Genomic DNA, 6000 nt, shown 5'->3' on the forward strand with positions numbered 1-6000 from the left:
TAGCCAGCATTTATACAGCACCTAGTCTGTGCCAAGTGCTTTACAAATATTATCTCATTTTATACTCACAACAACTCCAGGAGACAGATGATGTTATTTCCATTTTACAGTTGAGGAAACTGAGGCAAGCAAAGATTAAGTGGTATGCCCAAGGTCACACAACTAGAAAGTGTTTAATGGTCAATTTGAATTCAGGTCTTTCTGACTTCAGGTTAAGTGCTCTATCCACTACACCATGTTTCTAGGAGTCTTAGTTTTTGCATCTGTTGAATTAAGGGATTGAACTAGATTGGGGATTCTTAACTTTTCCCCCCTACATATTATGTTCTCCTTTGGCAATCTGATGAAGCCTGTGAACTCTTTCTGGTGGTGGTGGATTATCTAATTCAACCCCTTTGATTTTACACAGGATTTTACACATATAATTATAAATTTGCCCATGCAGTCTTGCACAGTAGTGGACATATATCATCAGAGCTCCAAATGTACCTATTGCTTCATTGTTTTTAAAAATAAACAATAAAAAGAGGGTTTCTATAATCCGTTCATTTCTTTTCCTCTCACTCTCTTCTTAACACACTCCAGTCGGGCTTCTGATCTCAATATCCAACTGAAATGACTCTCTCTAAAGTTACCAGTGATATCTTTCTTACCAAATGCAATGGTCTGGTCTCAGTTTTCACCTTTTTTGTTTCTCTTCGGGTTGTGGCACTGTTGATCATGACTGTCAGGGTTTTCATGAAGCTACTTCTTCTTGATTCTCTTTCCACCTCTCTGACTGCTTCTTCTCGGTCACTTTTGCTGGACCTTCATCCAGGTTGCACCCACTAACGGGGGGGGGGGCAGCCCACAGGACTATGTCCTGGACCCTCTCATTTTTGCCATCTATTCTGTTTCACTTGGTGAGCTCACCAGATGCCATGGATTCAATTATCATTTCTATGCTGATGATTCTGAGATACATTTATCCAGTCTTAACCTCTTTCCTAATCTCCAGACTCACACATCCAAATGCTTATTGGATATCTCGAATGGGTTGTCCTGTAGACATATTAAATTCAACATGTCAAAAACTGGACTCAACTTTCTCCCCAGGCTTTCCCAACTTCCTAATTTTCCTGTTACTATCAACACCACCATCTTCCCAGTGACGTAGTCTTGCAACGTAGATGGTATCCTGGACTCCTCTCCCTCATTTCCATATCCAACCAGTTGCTAAGTTAGGTCAATTCTATCTTGATAACATCATGTGTGTCTACCCTCTGCTCTTGTCTGACATTGGTCATAACCCAGGCCCTCATCACCCCATACATATGCTACTGCAACAGCCTGCTGGTTGGTCCCCCCCACCTCAAATTTCTCCCCACTCCAGGCAGTCTTCCACTCAGCTATCTAATTGATCTTCCTGAAACAGAGATCTGATCATGCCATCCCCACCCCCATTCAACAAACTCCAAGGGATCCCTATTACTCCCTATCTTTCTGGCATTCAAAGCTCTTTGTAACCTTTCCTCCTGCTACCTTTTACATTTTCTCATACCATATTACCCCCTACCTTCCACCAATACTTTGTGGTCCAGTGATACTGGCCCTTTTGCTGTTTCTTGCACAAGACACTCCATCTCTAGACTCTGTGGATTTCCGTTGGCTGTCTCCCATGGCTGGTATTCTTTCCCTTCTCATCTCCATCTTTTGGCTTCCCTGGCTTTCTTCAACACCTAGCTAAAATTCTGCCCTCCACACAAAGCCTATCCTGAGCCTTCTTAATGCTAGTGCTTTCTCTCTGTTGATTATCTCCAATTAACTCTGTGTATATCATGTTTGTATATAGTTGTCTCTTCATTTAGGTGAGCTCCTTGAGACCCAGGACCACTTTTTGTTTTGCTTGTATCACCAGTGCTTACCATATTGCCTGGCACATAGTAAGTATTTAGCAAATGCTTATTGACCAGCTGACTATTAGATTATGATAAAAATCAACAGATTTCATATGAAAAGCCCATCTTATTGATACTAATATTTTACCTGTTGTTTACCTGTGTTGTTATAAGTAAACACAACATGATGTGAATGTAATTTCCTCTTAAGAAATAAAAGTGAATTTCACATAGAGAGCAGTGGAGAGGCCCATGGCTAGTATATAATCACCAAGGAGCTCTAAGGGCAAGAGTGAGAGACTAAAAAGTTGTCATCAAGGAATTTTATGATTAGAAAGAAGATATACTGGGGATGTGCCAAGAAGGAAGTTTGAAGAGTAGTGAACTAGAATCTTCCACTTACAACATCAGAGCAAAGTGAGCAAGGAAGGTCTAAAGCATTCTGGATATATGGAAAACTTTTAAGAGGGTTTGGCTCAAGTGTTTAACAGGATGGTCAGGCACGCACAGGTTGTATCCTGCTTCATTGGAGGGAGCTCTCGATTTGATGAGATTACAAATCCCATTTGGGTATTTGAGTTCGATTTCTTTGGGCTATGGTGTCCCATAATATTGGCAAAAAATATCCAAGGAAACAGAAGAATGAAGAAAACTTTGCACATTATACCATCTGTTACTAACAATGAGACAGATTTCCTTCCTAATCTGAAACATGTAGTTGGTCAAACTGAGTAGAGTCTTCCATTGGAATATGGGAGTGCTTTGTCCACTCACTTGATTTAATAACAACATAACTGCACATCTTGCTGTTTGAATTGGTAAAGTATATCCATTACCTTTTAAGTAAAGGAAGCATTCAATATTTGGAACAGTCAACCTAGAATATATTGCTATGCTTTTTTATTTTTTTAATATATTGCTATAATGGACACTGAATTACAATTTTTTGTTGAAATCTGGCTGCTAAATCAATAAAGTTTATTAGTGTCATGATTAAACTACAGCCATGTGCTATTCCCAAGTGCAGGTGGGTATTTTACTGATTCTTTTTAGTTCTTCAAAAAATCAGAATCAAAAAGAGAGCTGTCCAAGTTACAGCATCCCGTTTTTGAGATAGAAGGGATATCATCTCATCCAAGTCCATCAGTTTAACTATGTGGCTTACAGAGGTGAAAGGATGGATACACACACACACACACACACACACACATACACACACACTCAGAGTTTGTTAGTGGCTCTAGGAGCTAGGCACTTGATTCCCTGGCTATATCTTTTTCCACTATACTTTACAGGTTAGAATAGAATTATCCTAACTCTAACTTTAACTCATCTTCAACTCTTATTTAGTTAAGCAAGTTTGCCTCTTAAATATAGAAACTGCCAGTCTTTATTTTTTATATACCCAGTGCCTAACAGTTCAAAATATGTACTAGGCACTTAATAAATTATGTTGTCTATCATGTAGGAAAAACATACATTGAAACTGTAAACTACTCTGTAGCATAATACCTATAATTTTCTATATAATAGCATTCAGAGATACCTCTCTTTATGTTGACCTCAAATCATTAATGTCCTATTAACATTCTGTTATTTTTTTCAGTTCCAAATTCACTTAATTGTGTGGTATTAAGGTCAGCTCTCTTCATCTTGTCCATAGGGAGAGCATAAGACATTTTGCCAAATGCCTTGTCAAAATATTGATATACTATGTCTATGGCCTTCCCCTAATCTCCTGGTTTAGTAATCTAGTCAGGGAGGGAAATCAGGTTTTCTTGGTATGACTTATTCTTCATGAATACATGATTGCCCTTAATGATTATAAATTAACTTTCTAAATACTCCCAAAGCAGCTCTTTGATAATATATTCTAGAATTATGCCAAATCAAAGTCAAGCTCAACAATCCAATATTCAAAATCCATACTTCTCCCCCACCTTTTTTTTTAAATTGTGATTTTTCTCTCTCTCAATCTTCAAAACCTTTTTTCATCATCCATGGTTTTTCACAAACAGTCACAATGACAATGACACAATGAGTATACCACTGTGTTGGTACCCTATAATAGAATTTGTTCAGGTGTAATCACTTGAACTTATTGAGAACCAGTAGGTTTTTTCCTTCCCATCTCCTTGCTTAACTTGGGTTTCCATTCTCTATTAAAACTTTTTGTTCTACATTCCTAGTTTAAAGGTTATTCTTCTTGATAAAGGAAACAAAATCAAATACAAATTTAATGGTTCTACCTTTTCTCTATACCTCATTATCATTGTTCCATTCATACAAAACAGCATTTCTGTCCCTTCTTTCATTTTTTTTCTTGCCCTAATATAATTTGAAAAAGCAATTTCTCTTGTCATTTACATTCATCACTAGTGGTAGCTCATTCTGACCTCTTGTGCTTTTAACTCACTTTTTTTTTTCCAGAGCCTTGCCTCTCCTGTATTCCTCTTCCTTTACATTACCTTGTTTCCATCTCCTTAGCATATCATTTGAAAACCTGTTCCTTGATGAATTATCTCTATATACATATTGGTCTGTCTCTTTAGACAAGGCCTCTTTCTGCCTCATCAAAATATATCACATTTATATTGTTAAAATTTCATTATTGAAAGATTATCCTGTGTCTTAGGCTGCTTCTCCCTCCGGAATTTTAAGATGCTGGAAGATAAATATTCTTTCTCTGAACATTTTGAAATCCATTTGTGCAATATGTAGGTGGATGTCACACTAGGGCTACCCTTACACTCTTTTGCTATCGCTAATGCTATGATAGAATAATCACTTTCTCCCAAGATTTCCATTATTTTTACTTTTGCAAACAGTCCTTGTTGAGTAGAATCATAACCAAAATACCAACTCCATTCATTGTTCCATTTATGTTTAAAGAATGAAATTATCATTATGATAAGTAATGATTTTTTTGGTTGCAATGCATTTGTTGAATTCTTATAAAGCAGAATACAAATTCTGGCATTTTGTAAAGGAAAATTCTTGAACTATATCACTTTACCTTGTACCTCATAGTTAAAATTCATTTTTCTTCTTTCTTTTTATTGTATTGGTGTATGTGTGATTTTGTGTGTGTATGTGTTTTTAACAGTTTCCAAACTGATATACCCCTCATGGGGCCAGTCTTGGATATCAACCGAGCACAGTGTGACATCACTTTGGTTGTCTTTAAGGATGGAAGGCAGGAGAATGGCTTATCCTGTACTAGGATAGCGTTAGAACATCTATTTCTTTATGAACCTTGAAAAAATCAGATTCACAGTAACATTTCTAGATAGCTCCAAAGTGAATTAGACCTGGAGCAAGGGGAGAATTATCAGCTGTTCTTTTTCCAGACCACATACTCTGTAGAGGCGAAGGCCCTTATCACTACTATAACATATCTATTTTCCCAGGTTTATGATCTATTTCTCAAACTTCTAATCTATTTCCCATTTCTGTCCAGGGAGGGGTCTATAAAATAATCCCATGCAATATCACTTCCGTATATCCTTCCATTAATACTCACTCAATTGATCTCAACCATGATTTCATCTTCCAATTGATGTATTTCCTTATATAAGTATATCCTCAGAATCACAAAATTAGAGAAGTGCAAAGGGCCTAAATGGTCATAGAGTCCAACCTATACACAAAAGGAATCTCCACCATCACATAGCAAAATGATCATCCAGCCTCTGCTTGAATACCTTTAAAAAGAGGGGTCACCACTTTCCAGGCAGATCATTTCACTTTTTACCAATTATCCTAATTGTTAGGGAGTTTAGTGTTTTTACCCCTTGATATCAATCCTCAATTTTCCTTTTTTTCCCAAATTTTACCAATTGCTCCTAGTTTGGCACTCTACTAACAAACAAAACGTATTTAACCTCTTAGCTTTGTGACAGCCCTTCCATTTAATTTCATTCATTCCATTCAATTTAATTTAATAAACATGTGCAAGACACTATGATAGGCTCTGGGGATACAAAGACAAAAATAAAACAAAATAGTCCCTTCCCCTAAAGAGCTTGCAATTCTACTAGAGATGTGTGTATACTTACATAGACATATGTATATATACACACACATATATGTATATATATGCACACACTTATGTGTGTATATC

The sequence above is a fragment of the Vombatus ursinus genome, unplaced genomic scaffold, assembly GCF_900497805.2.
Source record: "Vombatus ursinus unplaced genomic scaffold, bare-nosed wombat genome assembly UNPS02014833.1, whole genome shotgun sequence".
Taxonomy (NCBI): Eukaryota; Metazoa; Chordata; class Mammalia; order Diprotodontia; family Vombatidae; genus Vombatus; species Vombatus ursinus.